Source organism: Felis catus, chromosome A3 (assembly GCF_018350175.1).
Source record: "Felis catus isolate Fca126 chromosome A3, F.catus_Fca126_mat1.0, whole genome shotgun sequence".
Lineage (NCBI taxonomy): Eukaryota > Metazoa > Chordata > Mammalia > Carnivora > Felidae > Felis > Felis catus.
The window spans coordinates 97,021,280-97,044,271 of NC_058370.1; the positions used below are offsets into that span (position 1 = coordinate 97,021,280).

The 22,992-nt window shown below is 37.3% G+C and overlaps 1 long non-coding RNA gene across 1 annotated transcript in view; it reads left to right on the forward strand.

Moving 5' to 3' along the window:
• The window catches only part of LOC123384515, a 543,186-nt gene that overhangs the window by 45,785 nt on the left and 474,409 nt on the right, over window positions 1-22,992 (forward strand). Inside the window, exon 2 of the long non-coding RNA XR_006595696.1 lies at window positions 10,866-10,982. This is a non-coding gene — a long non-coding RNA (uncharacterized LOC123384515). The remainder of the gene's footprint in view (window positions 1-10,865; window positions 10,983-22,992) is intronic.

Below are 22,992 nucleotides of genomic sequence, written 5' to 3' on the forward strand. Positions count from 1 at the left end.
GAAAAATGCCCATTCCTTTTAATTCCCCATCTCTAGTAATTTATTCTTAGAAGAAAAGTTGTGTCTGTACAAATATTTATATAAAACAATCAGAAATTATCTGAACATCCAGTGATAGTGAATATTGACTGACTAATGCTATATTCCAACAAAGCATAGAATACAAAATGATGTCATGGAATAATTTTTTGAGGCCCTGGAAAATAGGCCTTATATATTCTAAAATGGAAGAATGGCAGTTACAAAAATGCATGTACAATATGCACCATCTTATTACATATCTATATGTATGTGTTGTTCTTCAAATACTTTATATAAGAAAATATATTCTATCTTTCATAAGAGGAAAACAATGTAGCTATTTAAAAATATCAAAATATTCATTTCACTATTTACTCCTATATAATTCTGTTCATTAACAAACTTCCTGCCATTATAATATTCTAGTCATGTACTTGTTTCCACATATATCTTGTTTGATGTAAAAAAAAGAAAAAGTTACATGGTGGGGGGTGTTGCACCTGGGTGGCTCAGTCAGTTAAGCTTCTGACTTTGGCTAAGGTCATGATCTCGTGGTTTGTGAGTTTGAGCTCAGTGTTGGGTTCTGTGCTGACAGCTGAGAGCCTGGAGCCTGCTTCAGATTCTATGTCTCCCTCTCTCTCTCTTTCTCTGCCCTTCCCCTACTCACAATCTGTCTCTGTCTCTGTCTCTCCCTCTCTCAAAAATAAATAAACATTAAAAAAATACATGGGGTGCCTGAATGGCTCAGTTGGTTAAGCATCCAACTCTTGATTTCAGCTCAGATCATGATCTCTGCACTGACAGTGTGGAGTCTGCTTGGGATTCTCTCTCTCGTTCTCTCTCCCTGTCTCTCCCCCTCCCTCACTTGCTGGCTCTCTCTCTCTCTCAAAATAAATAAATCAATGTAAAAAAAATTAATGTTTTTTGCCATCTCCTATTTGTGTATATTTTATACCTGTTAAATATATGATACAAAGATGAAGTTGGATTAGCCAACAATACTTTCCTTTTCCTAGCTTTCCATCTCCAGACATTTAGGTGACTACATCATTTTTGGTGGTCTCACCAACAAAGTCAAAGCCAAAAAGAATTTCAATTTTATCAAAAATGATTAGTTTCAGAAATGTTGATTTGAAATGCTCATATTATTTAAGGGTGATGATGTCTATCTGGCATACTTAGGTACATTAAGTCGACATCGTTTAAGTTTATCCCAGACCCTGTGATCTTGAAAAATTGAGAACATTATGAAATCTCCCCATCTTCTGTGTTTCATGAAATGGCTTACTGAAAAGAACCACCCTGCTCCCAAATGATTTAGGTGAGACTGCCAGATGCCCCCTTGTTTACCTATGAGAAGACCAGACACAGACCCTCTAAATTCCCATCCTTTGCCAGATAGATGATTAAACTTGCTTCTCCCTCCTTGGTCAGTACTAGATACTTAGTAGCCACACTTTCCTTAAGACCCTTTCCTTCCCCAGGCCCATGGTTTTTGGATCACCCTCAGCCTAGGTGAGCTTACAGCCTGTCTCTAACAGCCTCTCCTGAGAATAGGATGGCCTCAGGATATATCATTCTCTAATCTACTGCTTAATCATGCCACTCCCATTCATCTCACTTCACCATACCTGGTTCTTTCCAGCCTTGATTTCCTCTGCCAGTAAAAGAAAAACCCTTTGGCCTAACCCTTGAGAAACGTGTATATTGTGGTTATAGTGCTGTCTCTACCACAGCAATCTCTTTTGTCCACTCCTTGCAATAGTCCTTTCAAATGCAGTCTCTTCTTAGTAGGTCTGGATTTGTCTTTTATTGATCAAGGTAATTGGCATATAATTGGTATAAGAGGACAGAGGAAGGAGAAAATTTAACCAAAAAATGTAATCCTGAATACCATCAATATTTACAGGGCAGAACAAGGATAAGGAGTAAATGAGGTAGTTTGTAAAAGACCTATCTGAGGAGTACAGTGAAAACTGAAGACATTTGTATGCAAAATTAGAAGTGAGAGCCATAGCCCTTGTCAAATTATTCTCTTGACAGCTAGAAGGAAAAGAGGAGGTATCTAGGAGGAATTAGAAAGTATTGGATGCCTGATTTGTGTTGAGATTTCCTTGTGCTACAATAGTTAACTCTCACAAAGCACTCACTATATTGATGAATAGAGGGAAGTCATTGTAGTCAGACCTGGTTTTAAATTTAGATCTGTAACTTGGGTCACCTGGATGGCTCATTCAGTTAAGTGTCCGACTCTTGGTTTCAGCTCAGGTCATGATCTCACAGTTTGTGAGTTTGAGCCTCACATCAGGCTCTGCCCTGACAGCATGGAGCCTGCCTGGGATTCTCCCTCTCCCTCTCTCTCTGCCCCTCCCCTGCTCTTTCTGTCTCTTTCTCTTTCTCTCAAAATAAGTAAATAAACTTAAAAAAATAAATTTAGGTCTGTAACTTGGACACTGAGTAATCTAGTATGAAAATGGCAACAATGGTAATATTAATATATTGATATATACATATTATATGTAACGATTATTATGTATTGAACAGTTCTATTTCAGGAGTAATACTAAAAACATACACTACCTCATTTAATTGCATAGACCATTATATGATGCAGTTTTTCATAATACCCACATTCATCTATGAGGAAACTATATCACAAAGAGTTAAAAAAAAATTGTCCAACCTTATAGATAAGATAAATCTGAGATTTGAACCCAGGCACTTCTGCCCTGTCACCCATGCAACTAACTTCCATGTTAGATTGCCAGCCTTCATAAACTTCTAAATTTGCTTTTTTTTCCTCTTTTATAGACCAGCTAAATAATATGTACCTCAAAGGTTTTTTGCAAGGATTAAACGAGGTAATAAAATACAGTGATTAGCATAATGCTCAGCACAAAGTAAGGTCTCAATAAATGTTAGTTTTTAATCTTTTGTAAGTGAGAATAATAAAGGCCCAGAGTAGAAAAGAAACTCACTCAAGGTCATACAGGTAGCAAGTAAAAGAATTAGAATTCAAAGCCATGTCTCTCTCTAACTCAAGACTGTTCTTTTCCACCACAGCTTGCTATCTCAAATGAGTGAGATTAATTGAATCTTGATTAATAAATGAAACAGTGCATTTGCTTTTATCATTCTGCTGCTTTTGGAAAGTATTTTCAGCTAGTTCTCTTGTGGGAAGGGCAGTGAGACCAACAGGACCTTATGTCTTAGTGATTGCTTCTCCATCTGGCATGATTGAGTAAGGATGCAAGACTTAGGAAAATCAATTCACTCTCAGCTGTCGCCTTTCTTTCCTCCTTACCGGTATTTTACAACATCTGCTTGCTGCTGTTTCTTTCACGCCCATGATTCTTAATCATTTTTTTCCAGTTTAAAATTACATTCTTCTCTAGGGGTGTCCTCCTCGCTCATTGCTATATAATGCAGTACATGATGTCCCACGACGTTTTGCTTCTGTCCCTGGTGAGTGGACAAAGGCAGAACAGATGTGGCAAACTGTCAGACAGAGATATCAGCAGCTCTCCAAAGCTGCTGGAGAGCCTGAATTACTCTGGTATGAAAAGGTAACAACAATAGGAGCCATTTGGGCTTGGAACTAATTACAAGTCCATGTCCCATGGAAGATTGAAGAACACAACAAATTGACCTACAAAGGGCCATCTCAGGCTAAAAGCCATCTCAGAGTAGATCTACAGACTGGACAAACAGAACAAAAAGAAATATCCATTTATGTGGCCTGGTGACATAAAAGAAGCAACATTAAGTGGAACTGCTAAAGACGGTTGGAATTTTCCCATTTTGTGAGTCCATTAGAACACAAACCCTATGACAGCTATTGAAAAAAAAATTGTATGAGTGTATGTGTGTGAGAGAGAGAAGAGAAAGAGAGCAAGAGAAAGCAGACTATTTCATCCACCTTAAATTTTAATGTCTATATTTTTCCCTAGACCACAAGTTACACAATGTAGAGTGTAACGTGCCTTGATTGTGGCTCTTTTTTCAGGCAGTTGCACAATGCCTATCATTGTCTCTGGAAACAGTCATAGGTGCTCAAAAAATGTTTACTGAATGAAGCAATAAATTGATGACTAAATGCATGAGGAAAAGGAAGGACTGGGATTAAAGAAGGCGCTCATGTTTATGAAAATCAGTGAACTATTAGGAAGAGAGATTATAAAGGATGGCTTTGGGTAAAAAAAAAAAAAAAAAACTAATGGTTTGATCAATTCCCTACGTTTGAGACAGGCTTGTCTGTTCTAGAGAACTTTGGTGGTGGTGAAGCGGTTAAGGTGGAGAGGGAGCAGAGGAGGTATCCAGGTTTCACCAATTATTCACGTGAAGGAGGTAGCTGTGGGAGAAAGGAAGTACTCATTCCCAGCCTTTATACCTCTTGCTCTCACCCAGGCAGAAGGCGTAACAATCCTGATCCGTGTACATTTTTTCAGTTAAAGCTGTATTCATGTGGTGCTGCAGTTGTTTACTTATGTCTGTCTCTGCTATTAAACTTGAACATTTTAGAAGCTAGGAGACTGTAATATTTGTTTATCTTGGACTCTTAGAGGCCTGTCAGATGGCAGACATTCAGTCCATGGATGAAAACATTGAATAAGTGGAGAAATGTGAAGAAGCACAAAGTATAAATTCTTTTGTTTATTTTTGTCAAATGCATTTATTTCTCAAAATCCTTATCTAACAGAGGATTCTGGGAAGATGGCACAGTAGAGGGAGCATCAGGAATCTGTCTTCCCACCTAGACAATGGTTATATTGGCAGAATCCATCTGATGTAACTATTTTGAAACTCTGGAGCATGTTCAAAGCCTTGGGACTTCTAGGGGGAGGCATGGTGGTAAGTTGTGGTTAATTTTGGCCAATTTCAGCTATTAGGTTGGTACAGTTGCTCATCCCCTAACCCTAGTCCTGTAGCAAGTATCTGTGTACATGTTCCTGGAGCAACTTGCAGGGGCTACGGTGGGCAATCAGGACACTCAAAGATCAGGGATCTGTGCTCTAATCACTACTTGCAAGTTCTCATTAGAGACACAGAGGTGCAGACACAGAGTTGGGCAGTCATTTTTGCAATATTCACTGCTAATTGTCATTATTTATAATAGCCAAAATGTAGAAGCAATCCAGTGTCTACCAATCAATGGATAAACAAAATCTGGCATAAGCACAGAATGGAGTATTATTCAGCCTTAAAGAGGTGGCAGTACATTCTGAAATGTACTTTAATATGGATGAAACAAGGGCATTTTTCTTTGTCAGTTTAGCAAAAGGAAGAATACTGTATGATTGCACTTATGTGAGGTCCCTAGAGTAGTCAAATTCATAGATACAGAAAGTAGAATGGTGCTTGACAGGGGCTCGAGGGCAGGGAGGATGAGAAATAATTGTTCAGTGAGTATAGAGTTTCAGTTTTGCAAGATAAGTTCTGGAGATGGATGATGATAATGGTTGTGTAATAATATGAATATACTTAATACCATGGAAGTACATATTTAAAAATCATTAAGATGAGGGGTGCCTGGGTGACTCAGTTGGCTGAGTGTCCAACTCTTGATTTTGGCTCAGGTCCCGATCCCAGAGTCATGGGATTAAGCCCTCTTTGGGCTCTGCACTGAGTATGGAACCTGCTTTTCTCTTTCCCCCTCTGCCCCTCTTCCCTGTGCTCTCTCTCTCTCTCTCTCTGTCTCTCTCTCTCTCTCTCTCTCGTTCAAATCAATTTTAAAAAATGGTTGGGGTGCCTGGTCGGCTCAGTCGGTTAAGCATCTGACTTCAGCTCAGATTCATGAGTTTGAGATTGGTGATTCATGACTTTGAGCCCCGCATTGGGCTCTGTGCTGACAGCTCAGAGCCTGTACCTGCTTCGGATTCTGGGTCTACTCTTTCTCTCTATGCCCCTCCCCTACTCACTCTCTGTCTCTCTGTCCCTCTCTCAAAAATAAATAAACATTAAAGTTTTTTAAATAAAAATGGTTAAGATGGTAAATTTTATATATTTTTAACCACAATTTTAAAACTAAAAACTACTGGAAACAAAATAATTAAATGTACACAGATACTTAAAATTTCATTATAGCTATGTTTTATTAGGCTTATATGAGCTCCTTATTCTATATTGGAGTATTATATAAAATTATACTATTCCCTAGTATAATCCCATGTCTGTATGTATTCTATACTGTGTATACATATCATCTTTTTCCTCACATTAAGAGGAAATTGATACTATTTCATTTTATAGATAAAAGAAACAGGAATAGGAAGAGTAAGCCACCAAATATTATAATACTCAAAAAGTATGACCAGGATGCAAACTAGTTCTGTTTCTAAAATTCATTTACAAATAAAAATGAGTCTCTGGGGTAAGCCCGGCTGTTCAGTGGCTACAAATTTAATCATTATATCCCCTCACTTCCCTAATTATGTGACCACTTATACAAAACAGACAAAAAGATTAAAAAAAAAAACCTCACTCCTAGCAAAAGTGAGAGATAATAGGTAATATTAGTCAAAATAGTGAAAAAAATAGCACCATCAGCTACTCAAGAAAAGGCAACAAAACATTTGGGAAAACTGTTACCATTCTCTATGAAAAAAAAATGTATAAAACTTGCTTAGAGGGACTGACAGTTAATTACTGATCAAACAGCTATACTGACCCATCTAGTCTGGTACTTTGAGCAGTGTCATTTTCTGAACATAAATTTCAATGATACCTCTATATTGAACATGTTACCTGGGAATAAAATTTTCACCTTGTTTGAATTCAAATGTCATTGTGTTTACATATTCTCTGTTCTTAGCTATATTATTGGCAGGTTAGAGCATGAGCTGGCATATTTTTTTGGTCTTACTGCCATGCTAGATCAAGGTCCTATGACCCTAGAAGTTTTAAAACCATACTTAGAATAAGTATTGATGCTTGGAAACTAGTCTATTTGGACAAAGAATATTTCCTTGAAAAAATAAGTGATCAAGGCAAACTAAATATCCTTTTCCCTTAAAAAAATATCTATAAGGTCAAGGTATGGCAATCCTTTTTTGCCTCTAGTCAATTTATCAAATTTATAGGCTAAACACAGTCAATGGAACTTTTCCAATATTTTTGGAATTTTAAGAAAAAGTGCTTTTTTTAAGTTTATTTATTTATTTTTGAGAGAGAGAGAGAGAGAGAGAGAGAGAGAGAGAGAGAGAGAGAGAGAGAATGAATCCCAAGCAGGCTCTGTGCTGTCAGCATGGAGCCTGACACAGGGCTTGATCCCATGATATGTGAGAGCATGACCTGAGCTGACATCAAAATTCAGATACTTAACTGACTTAGCCACCCAGACACCCCTAGTTTTGTAATTTTAGGAGCTTAACAGGTGATGTGTTTAGCCTTCACCTGGATTCTTCACTGAGAGATTTGGTTACTGGGCCACCTCCACCTCCTTTTCTCCCATCTCACCCACTCAACATCACACTGACACAAAGAAAAGAGGGAATGAAAAAGTATGTCCAAAGATTCTGCAACAAATGAGCAGTAAATGGAAGGGGAAACCGAGGTTAAGGGCAGAAATGTCAGAGATTGTTTATGTGCCAATCAGAATGGTTCAGTATAGGAAAAGAAAAAAAAAAAAACAGTGATGCAGGAAGGGTGTGTGTGTGTGTGCCAATTCACATCTACTAATACTATTCAAGTATTAATCTCATTCAGGACCACCCTCATTGACGCACCAAGAATAATGTTTGACTACATGTCTGGGCACCTGTAGCCCAATTTTACACATAAAATTAAGTATCATCAGGGATGAATGAAGGAGAGTATCTGACAAGATACAACTGGAATGAAATACGCAGTACCAGTGGACAGGATGCTTTCTCTTGACATGTTTTTCACTTTCGTAATTTTATCTTTAGTTGTTATTTAAGTCCTTAATTTGTGATCATATTTTTAAATTCTACACATTCTCTGTGATTTGTTTCTATAGTTCTTCCATTTTCTGGTAAATTTTACCTTTTTTTCGGGTGAAATTCTCCATCTTGTCTTTTATTTCCTAGAACATAATCGTCATTTGTGTTTTCGTGTGTGCATTTGTAATTCTGTTATCTGGATCTACTGTGAGTCTTTTCATGCATGCTGTAGTAGGCTCTGAACTCCAGTTTATATACCATCAGCCCCACACACCTGCTGAAGTCTCTGCTCAACTTGTCAGCCACCACATTCAGTGCTCACAGTTGTCTGCAGGAGAAAGGCAGAAGTTGGGATCACCTACATAAGTTTCCCTCTCCCTGGTCTTGACACAAAGTTCATAGTCTCTCTCCAATACTTTTAAACGTATGTTTTAATTTTTTTATAACTTTTCTACTTGTTCTCACTGGGGGTTTTGAGCATACCAACCCTAGTCTACTTCTGCCAGAAATGGAATCTCTACCATATCATTTCAAGAACTAATCTGTCTGCATTATAGTTAGTCCTAGCCAAATGTGATTTTGAATCTCCACTTCAAAACAAAAGCAAAATAGAATATAAAAAAGGAAGAATAAATTTGCAAAAGAAGCATTTTTTTTACTATCCTAATGTTAAGTCCTTATCTAATTAGAGAATTCTCACTTCGCTTGGTCTTACAAATTTAGCTCTTTTCTCCTAGAAGCTAAAACGTGACTTTTGACAAAGCCATCACATTTCTTAAAACATATTAAAACTGATAATATGGAGTGAGTTTTGAACAAAACTACCATAAAATGGTAGATTCTAAGTTGTCATACCAAATGAAAATCTATAGATATTACTTGTTAGGTAGCCAAGATATAAAGGGAAATTATGGAAACCAGGCGTCTAATTAATGTTATCAATAAATTCAGTGTAACATATCTATACTGTTATGGACTGACAATTTTTCTTTGATTTACATAACAATTTTAAGAAGGGCGCCTGGGTGGCTCAGTTAGTTGACTGTCCAATTCTTGATTTCAGTTCAGATCATGATCTCAGGGTCATGAGATCAAGCCTAGCCCAGTATTGGGCTCCAAGCAGGGCATGGACCTACTTAAGATTTTCTCTTCCTCTCCCTCTCCTCCTCCCCTGCTCTCTCAAAAATAAATAAATAACAATTTCAAGAAAAGAAAAGTGATATTTTATTCAGTCCTTTGCTAATCTGTATGTGATAATTAAATATTCAGAAAGTAAATGGAGGGGCACCTGGGTGGCTCAGTAAGTTGAGCGTCCGACTTCGGCTCAGGTCATGATCTCACGGTTTGTGAATTCGAGCCCCGCATTGGGCTCTGTGCTGACAGCTCAGGGCCTGGAGCCCGCTTCGGATTCTGTGTCACCCTCTCTCTCTGCTCCTCCCCTGCTCAAACTCTGTCTCTCTCTCAAACATAAATAAAGATTTAAAAAAATTAAAAAGAAAAGGAAGTAAATGAATATGTTCACAGGCACACACACACATACATACTCACAAGAAATGTTTGTAAAATAAAAGGTGTTATGAATCCCCATTTTTTTAATGGACCACATTGTTAGCCTAATTGTATTGACCACTTTTTAACTGCTAAATTTGCAACCTGAGACATGAGGATACCCTGCTAAGGCAGCTCTTGTGGCCATGCACCAGCAACAATCAATGATTAATTGCAGATATCATTAGGATTCACAACTGATTCAGAATTTTTTATATATGCTAATATTTTCAGAGGCTGTGCGTTAAATGTTCTTGTATCTATCACATAATCACGCTGTGGCACATTTTACTTTCTGAAGAAGTTTGCGGAAAACGTTTTCCCTCCCCTGTCACCTCTGTAATGTGACCTTGAAAACCCCCATCGTTGGGAGGTGAAGTTTTTAACTTTGCTTCCTAAAATCTAATATTTTGACCATTAGAATAAGGGAGAAATGATGCCGCAGCTTTTGTACAGGTAGCCCTTTACTGACTTGGAAGCTTCCGTTTCCTGCCTTTTGAAAACCATCAGCACTGCTGTGAGAAACTCCCAAGCCACATGCAGAGGCCATGTGTGGGTGCCCTGTTGTTGGCTGCTCCTGAGTCCCAATCCGTGACCAGTAGCATCAGCTGTGAGCCATCCATGTTGTATGTGCTGCACAGCACACCTTCCATTCCAATCAGATAATGATCTCAGCTGAACCCAACAACCAATAGAACAATAAATGGAAATAGTACATTAAAAAAAGTGTTTCCAGATATTACATTCTGGATATATTTTGTTCTGCAGTGATAGATCGCTTGAACACACAGGCTAAGTGGAGATAATTAATGTCCTTGAAGAAACATTCTGTTGTGATGTAAGTGTTCACATCTGAAATAGTTCCTCTGCCTTCTTATATCCCCAGTCTAAGAATGTTAGAGCTGAAAAAAAGTCACTGTATTCTACCTTGTTTACAGATGAGGAAGCTGAGGATTTTCCAGAAAAAAAAATGACTTAAATGACTTGCCTAGAATCTTGAGCAAAGGGAGTATGTAAGGTTTGGTATCAGTCTAGATCTTCTGCCTCCAGCCATTGTCCCAGCATGTGGATGTGATTTCCTCTCTCACCACATGCACAGTGAACTAGCCCCAGACCTTATTGCTACCATCAGATTGGTTTAATCTCTTTCTTCTGCTTCTTTCTCTTTCTTCCTTTCCTTTATCTTTCCTTTTTTGCTCTCTTTCTGTCTTCCTCAGTCTATTTGTATTTTGTTTCTGTTTTATTATAACTAACATAAGGATGTTTCCTCCTCCCCTTGAGTGTAAGCTGGACTTTTACTGACTCATTTCAAATGAATAGAATAAGATATAACTGACATCTGAGACAAGAATATAATGAGGTACTGTGATACCTGTCTTGATTACTCTCTTTCAGATCACTCGTACACAGAAAACCAGCTTCTATGCCTTGAGAGCACTAAGGCAGGCCTGAGAAGAGATACATATAACAAGGGATAGAGAATATGTCCCTCCACACCTAGCCAGCAGGCAGGTGAGTAAACCCTCTGTGAAGTGGATTTGTAATCCCCAGTCAAGCCCAGCAATTTTTCTGAAACCTTATGACAGACCCCAAGCCAGAAATTCTCATCTAAACCCTGATCCCAAGAAACTGTAATTCAATAACTGTTTATTCTCTTATGGCACTATATTTTGGGATAAGCTGTGATGTAGCAATAGGTAGCTAATTAAGATTTCACATGTTTTTATGGTTAAGAAAAACAACAAAATAAGAGGTTGAGAAGAACATTTATCTTTTTGCATGTATACTTGTTTACTAATTGTTCAGCAAGCAAAGCGAATTCTAAGGAAACTAAATGTGACCTTTTACATGCTTTTCCATATGGCTGATTCATCTGGACCAAAACTTCTATCCAACCGTTATATTATAGCTATTTACATAGTTCTCCATAAATATTTTTTATGTTTCTACTTACACATGCAGTATCTGAACTATATTTCTGTCAATTTTTACCATTGGAATCCCTAAATCAAAGACAACATAGCTGGTAAGTACCTTTTGAATCCCTGTTCTTCAGTAGATTACATGTAGAAATAATTATAATTTTATACTCACTGTATCATAGTGCCATTGCCTGACATTCTGATTTTTTTACTATTTTATCTTTTCAACTATTCCTATTGTATTATGTCATAGTGTTGGATCCTGAGTTAGATATTAAAGAAAGTAGTTCTTAAAGAAATTTTTCTGATCATCTTGGGGAGTGTGGGAGTGGAGAGGGCAATTCTGAAAGTGAGGCAACATGATAATGAGTAGGTGGGAGTTCTCTTAAGAGTGTTATTCATAGGTAACTTCATAATAGATCAAGTGAGAGTGCAAGAGAAAGAGGGACACAGAATGGAGAAGTAACACAGAAACTCACTTATGAAACGCTTGCTAAGTGCCAACCACTTTGAAAGACTACATTATCTCAAGTTTTCCTCGTAAGAATCCAAGAAAGATAAAATTATCCCAACTTTACTGATGAGGAAGGAGAAAATTAGAAAGTACAGGCAATACTTACTAGTTCTTTAATTACTGAATCCAAAACCACAGTTTACTCTCAGTAAACCACAATTTTCCTCATTTGATGTAGCCTGATAAGGAGTCCAGAAACCAGCCCACAGGAAGACTAGTCGAAGGTAGTAGAAATATTTACACAGAAAAGAGGTTTGGCATAGGCAAAAAAACTTCACTGAATGTTATTCATATGCAGCATACAATAGACACAGTTAATTCTCACAAGAAGTATTTTTCTAAGCTACCTAAATTATAATTTTATAAGGAGATTGAAAAATTAATTTTTTAAGTTTATTTATTTTGAGGGAGAGTGTGAACAGAAGAGAGGTAGAGAGAGTGAGATAGAATCCCAATCAGGCTCTACACTGTCAGTGTAGAACCTGAGGTGGGCCTCAGTCCCACAAATCATGGAATCATGACCTGAGCTGAGATTAAGAGCTGGACCGACTCAGTAGCCACCCAAGTGTCCAGAGAGAGAATCTTAGGCAGACTCCATGCTCAGCGCAGAGCCCAAGGTGGGGTTTAATCTCAGGAACTGAGATCATGACCTGAGGTGAAATCGAGAGTTGAATGCTTAAACGAGCCACCCAAGCAGCCCTGAAAAAATGAATTTCTTACAAAGAAGAGATTAGACTAGGAATTTGTGGTGGCTCATGCCAACCATGAAAGTTTCCATTCTTAAGCTTTGCCAACCTAGTGACTATGGAGAGGTCCTGGCTTCTCAGTTTATCCAGAGCTTAGATTCATGCAAAGTAATCTTCTTCCCAAAGAAGAAACACAAAAATGGTAATTGATGGAATTTGAAGTGGGGGTAGTAAGCAAACGGCTAAGAAAGAATTCTTGAGACTTTTTTTTTTTTGTGCCAAAAGGTGGTTTTATTAAAGCACTGGGACAGGACCTGTGGACAGAAAGAGCTGTACTGGGATTGTGAAGAGCAAATGATTATATATTTTGAAGTTTGTGGTGGGAGGGGGGACAGAGATAAAGTTAGTTTCTAAGGAATTTCTGGGTCTGAAAGCAGGTCTTAAAGGACCCTGAAGATTTAGCTATTATTAAGATGAGGTTGCTTTTAGTTTTTAATGACATGTAAACATTAAGGCATTAAGGCAGCCATCAACTCCTTGAGGAATGTTATATGCTGCAGGTCTCCTGGTATCTATCAGTGAACTGCATGCACGCTGTAGAGGGATTTAATTTAAACTTTTTTTTTTTTGCCTTTGGTTCTCTCATCAGTAATTATATTTCCTGTGCATTCCTCACTGTACAAGTCTTTCCAGATTTTATTGTTTCTCCCACCTGAATTGTCTGTACTTCCTTTTCCTTCAGAATATCAGTAGTTGACTTTGGCTCTTTAATTATTCCATGTCTGTATCTCTTCTTCCAATTTCTTTAAGTTATGTATCACATCAGAGAGATAAACCTCATATTCATTCATTCCTTCACTCAGTAATTTTTTTAAGTCATCCTCTTCACAACACTTTTATGTAAGGCTTTATAAATTGATACATGGATGAGAAAGATTCTTTGACCTTAAGGAACTCTCTGCCTAGAAAAAGAGACAGGAAAGTTAACAAAAAATTGCAATGCAGCATGGTAAATTCTGTGATTGGTGAAAGTATAAGTGAAAAAAGAAGAGCAGAGACACCTAATTGAAACTAGTATCATCAGGAAAGGCTTCAGGAGGAATTGGGACCTGAGCTGAATCGTAATAGGCTCATGGAAAGGCAAAGAGGCAGAGAGTAGACCTTTCTTAAGAAGGCATTTGGATGGTGAAAGGAGAACGCATGGGGCAGTGACTTAAGATCTCTTCTGCTCTTTTTCTGCTATATAAATGATGTTTCTGAGGTGAGGAGGATGGGAATAGGTCTTAGGTCAGTGATATTGCCCCCTACCCTCCCTGGAAATCTGTCCATATTCAGAGATATTACATGACTTTGGCAAGGGTACTATTGGCATTTAATGAGTAGAGGCCAAGGATGCTGCAAAACACCCTACAAAACACAGGAACAGGCCCTCACAATAAAGAACTATTCAGCCCCAAGATATTTTTAGCACCAAGAGGCAGAAATTCTGCCTTAGGTGATGAAAAAAGTTTTAAACCAACCTCTACTTGAAATAAAAGTTACCATTGTGGGCTTTCAGGTGAGAGAGCAACTGGGAAGATCCTCCTCTCTTCTATCTTCCCCCAGGCCATTCAGAGCTCTGCTGTGGGAACAATAGGCATGGCACAGGGCACAGCCAAGCTTGCCACGTTTGTAAAGTGCCCTGGGTTTGCTCTGACCTTTCTGCATGGGAGACAACCTTGCATTCCTAATTCTCTTGGATTCCTTTTTTAATCTAAGGAAATGTGTTTCTTGATTAAGTGCAAGATCAAGTGTATCTTCTTCCTAAATTAATGGTTCTCTTGACCAGAGTGCTCACTCATTTGTTAATGCTCCAGAAGGAAATGTGCATTCCTCAGACTCCATAAATCATATAAACAGGATTTTATATTCACCATTTAAATGGAGATAAATCATAACTTATCTGCAGTATTTTTGGTTTGTACTGCAAATATATGTATCTGTGGATGTACCCAGGACTTTGGTAACTATCATTTCCTTAGGGTCTCATTTCTTCATGGTTTCTCCTTTATCCTAATTAGGATTATCGATTGTTCATACAAATATCATAATTTTAAATATCGACATCTTTTTAAAAATATATCCAAATATATCAACCAAACAAGGCCTAACACAGGCTTGTATTTTGTGAGTCCTTCCAATGTGATTACAGGTCACAGTAGCCTTTCACATTTAATCTACCTGGAAATTAAAATCAATCACCGTTTTATTTTTTTGGTCAACTTAGCACAAAATTACATTTTCCAGACAATTAGTGTATGTTTATATATGTGGATAAGCACATAAATACATGTATATACATACTATTGTATCTCATTTTGTACTTACATGTTTTTTTTTATTGTAAGATTTGAGTCCCTAATTGAGGAAAATTAAATAAAAATAAAAGATAAAGTTAAAAATGGCAGCCATGCATTATGAAATTAAAGAATGTACTTTGTCTCCAGAAGTAACTTTAGATGTAACCAACATGTCTTTATTGCCATTAGTATAAATTGAAGCCTTTCTCATGACTATCTAATAAAGGGTTGCAAATATGCTTTAACTCTTTTGCCAACTTGGGCCATGTTCTAGGGTTCTATTTCTACTCAGCAGGAAGTGGTATGGAAATAGACTAGTGAGGTTATGATATTATGATTTATAAGAAGAATTATATGTTTGATCTTTGTCCCAATTCTGGCACAGAACTACTAAACCTGTTTGGGATTTCCTAAACTGATGATATACATAAGGTTTCTTTTGTTAGGTTAATGAGGTGACTTTGGAATGCACCTAAGTATGGAGGCTGGTTGCCAGGAGTGATGATTAGGAGGTTGGACCTTTAAGTTCCACCTTGACCTCCCGGAAGGGATGAGGGGATAGAGGTTGAGTTCAGTCACCAATGGTCAATGATTCAATCAACTATACCTATGCAATGAAGCCTTCATAAAAACCCAAAAGGACTAGGGTTGTTAAGCTTCTGGGTTGGTGAACACATGGAGATATAGGGACAGTGGTGTGCCTAGGGAGGATAAGGAAGCTCTGAGCCCTTTTCCCATACCTTGTACTATGTATCTCTTCCATCTGGCTGTTTCTGTTATAAGCTTTCATAATAAATTAGTAATCTGGTAAATGAAATACTTATTTCAGCACTGTGAGTGGCTCTAGAAAATTATCAAAGGAAGGGTCATTGGGGCCTCCAGTCTATAACCAATTAGTCAGAAGCCAGGTGACAACTTGGACTTTCTTTTGGCATCTGAAGTAGAGGACAGTCTTACAGAACTGACCTTACCCTGTAAAATCTGATGCTGTCTTTGGGTAGATAGTGACAGAATTGAGTTGAATTATATGACACCCAGCTAGTGTCAGAGAATTGCTTGGTGGTGTGGGAAGAACTTCTCCACACATCGTAATTGAAACCATAATTATTAGAGGTCAACCTTGGGCTCCAAAGTGATGATTACAACACAAGTGCCCTGGATTTCTCAAAGCTTGATGTGAGCAGTAAGCTCACTGACCCAGTCAAAGGAGGGACGTGGAAACCCAGAGCACAGTGAAGCGAGGCTTTAATCAATGTTCTTGCAAGAGTGGGGGTCTGATGGACAGGCACAATAGGGGCAGTTACAACAGGCAGTTTATCTCCTAGCATCCAGATCCCTCTCCTGATTCCTCATTGGCTGAATACTATAGAGGTTACAGCCTTACCTGGAAGTTGCCTATTCCCATGTAAGGCAAAAAATAGTCTGCTTGGAACAAGTGTACATTCCTTGAGGTGACATAGAGACTTCAGTTCTTTGGCACATGCTAATTGCAAAGCCCATGAAAAATCAGCTGGTAAAACAGAGAGGGGCAGAAGAAACAGGAAGTGAAGCATCTAAGTGTTTGGGATTCCATCCTGTGTGGAGGTTTCATACATATTTCCTAGAGGTTGTAAACCTGTTGTTAACTAGACAGCACAGCTTTTGTTTGGTATTTCTGAAAATGAATCATCTCACTTCTCACACTTGGCTAGACCATCAGGGTAGCTGGCTGAGTGCTTGAGAACAGATCAAAGTATTAATGAAGTATATGTTAGAGTTTTGGAAAGGAAGTAATTAAAATAGGGGGAAAGGAGCAATATATATATACACACACACACATATATGTATATATATGTGTACACATATATGTATATATATGTGTACACATATATGTATGCATATATATACACATATATATGCATACCTGTATATGATTTATATATAAATATATATAAATATATATTAAATATATTTAATATTCACAAAATCCCTTTGAAATCATCATCATTGTTAACATTTCAAAGATGAGAGCAAATAAACTTAGAAGATCAGATGTTTACTCAGCTTGTAAGGGCAGGGCTTGAATTCAAACCCAGATTTAATTAGCTTTGAACTTGATGCTTTCCTAATGTTTACAGGGCTTTGGGCAACCATAAATCTTTTCAGATTTGTGTTTGGTTGGGAATGAGGACAAAAGTGAGAATCATGAGCTGAGAAAGAATGGCCATGGATCTGCACTAAGTTTTGAGAATATGAGGCATCTGCAACCATTACCACAATCAGTTGTAGAACATTTTGATTATCACTAAAAGAAATACCTTACCCATTAGCAATCATTCTTATTTTCTCCCAACACTCCAATCCAATCCAAGGCAACAACTTAATCTACTTTCTGGTTCTTGATTTTGCATATTCTGGACATTTCATTTAAATGGAATCATGATATGTGGCCTTTTGTGACAAGTTTATTTTATTTGGTATTTTTTCAAGTTCATCTATGTCATATAACACATATCAGTACTTCATTCCATTTTATAGGTAAATAATATTCCCTTGTATGAATATACAACATTATTTTTTTTTTAATTTTATTTGAATCCAAGTTAGTTAGCATATAGTGTAATAATGGTTTCAGGAGTAGAATTTAGTGATTCATCACTTACACATAACACCCAGTGCTCATCCCGGCAAGTTCCCTCCTAATGCCCATCACCCATTTAGCCCATCCCCACAGCCACCACACCTCTAGCAACCCTCAGTTTGTTCTCTGTATTTAAGAGTCTCTTATGGTTTCCCTCCCTCTCTGTTTTTATCTTATTCTTTACTTTCCTTTCATCATATGAGTGAAATCATATATTTATCTTTCTGTGACTGACTTATTTCACGTAGCATAATACCCTCTAGTTCCATCCATGTTGTTGCAAACGGCAGGATTTCATTCTTTTTGATCACTGAGTAATATTCCAGTGTGTGTGTGTGTGTGTGTGTGTGTGTGTGTATACCACTTCTTATTCATCTATTCATTAATCAATGGAAAATTTGGCTCTTTCCATGATTTGGCTATTGTTGATAGCACTAATATAAAAATTGGGGCACATGTGCCCCTTCAAATCTATATTCCTGTATCTTTTGGATACATACCTAGTAATTGCTAGATCATAGGGTAGTTCTATTTTTAATTTTTTGAGGAACCGCCATACTGTTTTCCAGAGTGGCTGCACCAATTTACATTCCTACCAGCAGTGCAAAAGGGTTCCCCTTTCTATGCATCCTTGCCAACTTTTGGTGTTTCCTGAGTTGTTAATTTCAGCCATTCTGACAGGTGTGATGTCATATCTTATTGTGGTTTTGATTTTTATTTCCCTGATGATGAGTGATGTTGAGCATCTTTTCATGTATCTGTTAGCCATCTGATGTCTTCTTTGAAAAAGTGTCCATTCATGTCTTCTGCCCATTTCTTCACTGGATTATTTGTTTTTGGGTGTTGAGTTTGATAAGTCCTTTATAGGTTTTAGACACAAATACTTTATCTGATATGTCATTTGGAAATATCTTCTCCCATTGCATCCATTCTGTCAGTTGCCTTTTAGTTTTGTTGATTATTTTTCATCCATTCATTGCATTCATCCATTGCATTGTGTCTGCTTTTTGACTATTATGAATAATGTTATTATAAACATTTGTTTACAAGGTTTTGTGTGTGTGTGTGCGTGTGTGTGTGTGTGTGTGTGTGTGTGTGTGTGAAAGTAGAGTTTCAATTGTCTTGGATATATAACAAAAAATAGGCACATACTGAATAAACAATAAATAAGAATCACAATTACTATTATATAAGGTGTATCCTTTCTCTGGGAGGTTTTAAAAGGGATAAGCTGAAGTTTTCAAATTATTTCTGTGCAAAATGTTACTGCAAATGATATAGGTAATAACTGCTACATTTTTTTGTTTCAACCTGTATAGCAGTAATGTAAAACTTCACTAAATAGCGATTTTGCTAGTTTATATGGTAACTCTTGCTGTAATCTTTTGAGGAATTGACTGTTTCCTAATACAGTTTCACCACTTTACATTCCTTCTACAGTGTATAAGTGTTCCAGTTTTTCCACACTTTTGCCAAAACTTGAATATAGCCACTCTGTGTGTATATGCAGTATTATCTCACTGTGGTTTTGACTTTCACCTTCCTAATGGCTACTATTTTTGAGTCTTTTCACATACTTACTGGGCATTTATATGTCTTCTTTAGACTATAGATTAATTTTTGAAGTTTATGTGTGATGGTACACATAAAAGACTTGGGCAGTGTGTGTTTGGTGTATAGTAGCCATTCCATTAAAAAATACTCTAATTTTTCCTGCTTTATTAACTATGATATTTCTCTTCAAGAGTCATTGTAAATTTTTAAGTCTTCTAAGTCTTAACAGTTAATAATTTATCAGAAATTACTTAACTTTGAGTAGCCTGGGCTTGCAGTTAAGCTCTGTTTAATCTAATGTGCTTAATTTTAAGATCTATTAACTGTATAATGTATAAACAGTAATTAAATATAGGTATAAATATCAACTGAACACTTCTACATGCAATGACAAATTTTTTTTAATGTTTATTTATTTGTTTTAATTTTTTTTTTCAACGTTTATTTATTTTTGGGACAGAGAGAGACAGAGCATGAACGGGGGAGGGGCATAGAGAGAGGGAGACACAGAATCGGAAACAGGCTCCAGGCTCTGAGCAGTCAGCCCAGAGCCTGACGCGGGGCTCGAACTCACGAACCGCGAGATCGTGACCTGGCTGAAGTCGGACGCTTAACCGACTGCGCCACCCAGGCGCCCCAAATGTTTATTTATTTTTGAGACAGAGAGAGACAGAGCATGAATGGGGGAGGGTCAGAGAGAGAGGGAGACACAGAATCAGAAGCAGGCTCCAGGCTCTAAGCTGTCAGCACAGAGCCTGACGCAGGGCTCAAACTCACGGACCATGAGATCATGACTTGAGCCCAAGTCAGACGCTTAACCGACCGAGCCACCCAGGCGCCCCACAAAATTGTTACTTAGTGAATTTTTACATTACTGTTGTACAGGTTGAAATAAAAAAAAAGTATCAGTTATTACATACATCAGTTGCAGTAACATTTTGCACAGAAATAATTTCAAAACTTAAGCTTATCCCTCTTAAAACCGTCCAGAGAATAGGTACACCTTATATAATAGTAATGGTGATTCTTATTTATTGTTCATTCAGTATGTACCTAGTATAATGCTGAAAACTTTACTCCAGCTTTTGTGGTTAATTTTAAAGAACCGATATGGTAGATATTATTATCCTAATTTTACAGTTGATGGAATTGAGATTCAGAGAGGTTGATTTACTCTTAATGCCACACACACCTTAAATATATATCCTCATTCTGTAGTGTCTTCCTTTCTTCTAACAATCCAAATTAACTATTTTAGCACACCCCAAATTCAATATTTTCCATATAGACTTCCTTGACAATCTAATCCACATAATCATAAAACTTATTCATTCAATAGAATCTTCATTGAGGTTTTTATTAGGTACCAGATGCCACTTATATGCTGTGGACAAGAAGGTGAATAAAACATTATGACTGCCATGCTGGTATGAGAGATAAACTTGTAAGAAGTATGAAAATGGAGAAATTGTGTTGCTATCAGAATAAAATGGAAGGATATTTTAAGCTCCAGGAAAGCAGGTTCTATGGCTGCTTTATTTTGCCTTGTATTACCCATGCCTACACAGTGCCTGGCAGAGAGTAGATATAATAAACTCATACTGACTTGCATTGAAAAAAAATATATATATATATATGCATATATAAATTCCAGTGGTATTAGACGGAATTGATGCTGATGAATTTGAGATCAGTATCAAAGAATAGATTTGAGGTCATGAAGGCAAAAATAGTGAAGGATACTCCACCAAAGTTGGAAAACAAAGGGAAGAGACTCAGAGGAGTGAATGTGTAATCCTGTGTCGTTCTGAATGATTGCAGCAAAAAGTTGTTTGGACCTAATAGCTAGAGATGAGGCTGCAAAGTTCTACTGGGATCAGTTCAGGAAGGGTCTTGTATGTCAATTTTGGGCATTTGGGTTCTGTCCTAAAAACAATGGGGAATTGCTCAAGTGTTTTAAGTAGAAAACTATGAAAGATATTTATGATTTTTTTAAAGTTTTTATTTATTTATTTTGAGAGACAGAGAGAGCACAAGTCGGGGAAGGGCAGAGAGGGAGGAAGAATCCCAAGCAGGTTCTGTCCTCAGAGCAGAGCCTGATGTGGGGCTTGAACTCACGAACTGTGAAATCATCACTTGAGCCAAAATCAGGAGTTGGACGCTTAACTGACTGAGCCACCCAGGATCCCCAAGATATTTATGATTTTCCAAATCATCCCAGTAATTCTGTAGAAGACAGATTAAAATGGGAAAACAATTTTGGGAAACTGAATGGTAATTGTCTTAGCTCAGCTGCTATAATAAAATACCACAGATAGGGTGGCTTAAACAGCAGACTTATTTTCTTGAAATTTGGGTGGCTAAGAAGTCCAAAATCATAGTGCAAGCACCTTCAGTCAGGTGAGGGCCTTCTTCCTGGTCTGCAGATGATCACCTCTTCTCTGTGTCCATTTGAGGAAACTCTGGTGTGTCTTCCTCATCTTTTAAGGTCACTAATCCCACCATGGGACTTCATCTTCATGACCTCATTTAAAAAGCCTAATTACCTGTCCAAAGCCTCACCTCCTAATACCATCACTTTGGGGATAAGGGCTTCAACATATGAATGTTGTGGAGAACACATTTAGTCCATCACAGGAAATTTTTACATTACTTTAGAAAAAATTCATAAAGGCCCAAATATATATGATAAAGAATGATAAAGGGAACATAGACTTAAGAGGACTTGGTGACTGATCAGATTTAAGCTTTTGTAAGGTTTCTTGCAAACTTGTTAATGCTACTAACATTTACCAATGTAGATGAATGATAAGGAATTGGATATTTCATTTTTTTGTTTTTGTGTTTGGAGTTAAGGATTCTTATAAAGATGATGAGCTTAGAGTCTAAGATTGCTGTGGAACATATAGATATGCAATTGAACTTTCTGTTTTTCTAATCAGTCAGGGAACAGATGTGCATCTTAGACTTAAAGTTTTACTCTAAATTGAGGTGCCTGGGTGGCCCAGTTGCTTGATTTTGGCTTGGGTCATGATCCCAGGCTCACGAGATCAAGCCCGACACCGGGCTCTGTGCTGAGTGTGGAGCCTACTTAAGATTCTCTCTCTCTGTCTCTGTCTCTCTCTCTGCCCCTCACCCCTGCTTGTGCTCTCTCTCTCTTTAAAAAATAAAAATAAATAAAATCAAATTTATAAAGTTTTACTCTGAATCAAACATTTTTTTCTAAGAATATTATCCAATTTATTACGGTATATATGTTGAGTTCTGAGATAGGGTAAAAATTTCTTAAGGGAAAGTCTTAAGATCATTTTTTATGGTCTTTATATTACAGCTAGAAATAAATATATCTTTAGAAATGCCTGCTGAGGTAGAGAAGTCTGAGTTTAATGTAAATAATACTGAGATATTAATTGGTCACATTTGTGCAGTGCTTTGTGGTCACAAAACATCTTCAACATGTATTATCACATTTGGAAATCCATCTTTACAGCAACCTCATGTGTTAGGTGGACCAGGCATTGCAGTAGAGAATATATATATACATATATGTGTGTGTGTGTGTGTGTGTGTGTGTGTGTGTGTGTATAAAATTTTCTTTATTAAGCTTTGCCTCACTAAGATTCCTGTAATGTATTTTCTCCATTCTTTTACCCCATACAAATGTTCTTTCTCTCATCTACTATCATTTCATGTTCTATTGCTTTCAGTTTATTAAATAAGCTTGAACTTAAGAAATCCATAAGAGCAAATCTGCTGATTTAGAAGACAGGACCTTCATAACTTATGTAAAACATCAAGGTGTTTTTTTTTTTCTTTAACTAAAGGTGGGAGAGAAACTTTGTTTCTTGGGAGAGGTAGGAACACAGTATGGCATCTTTCTAGCTATG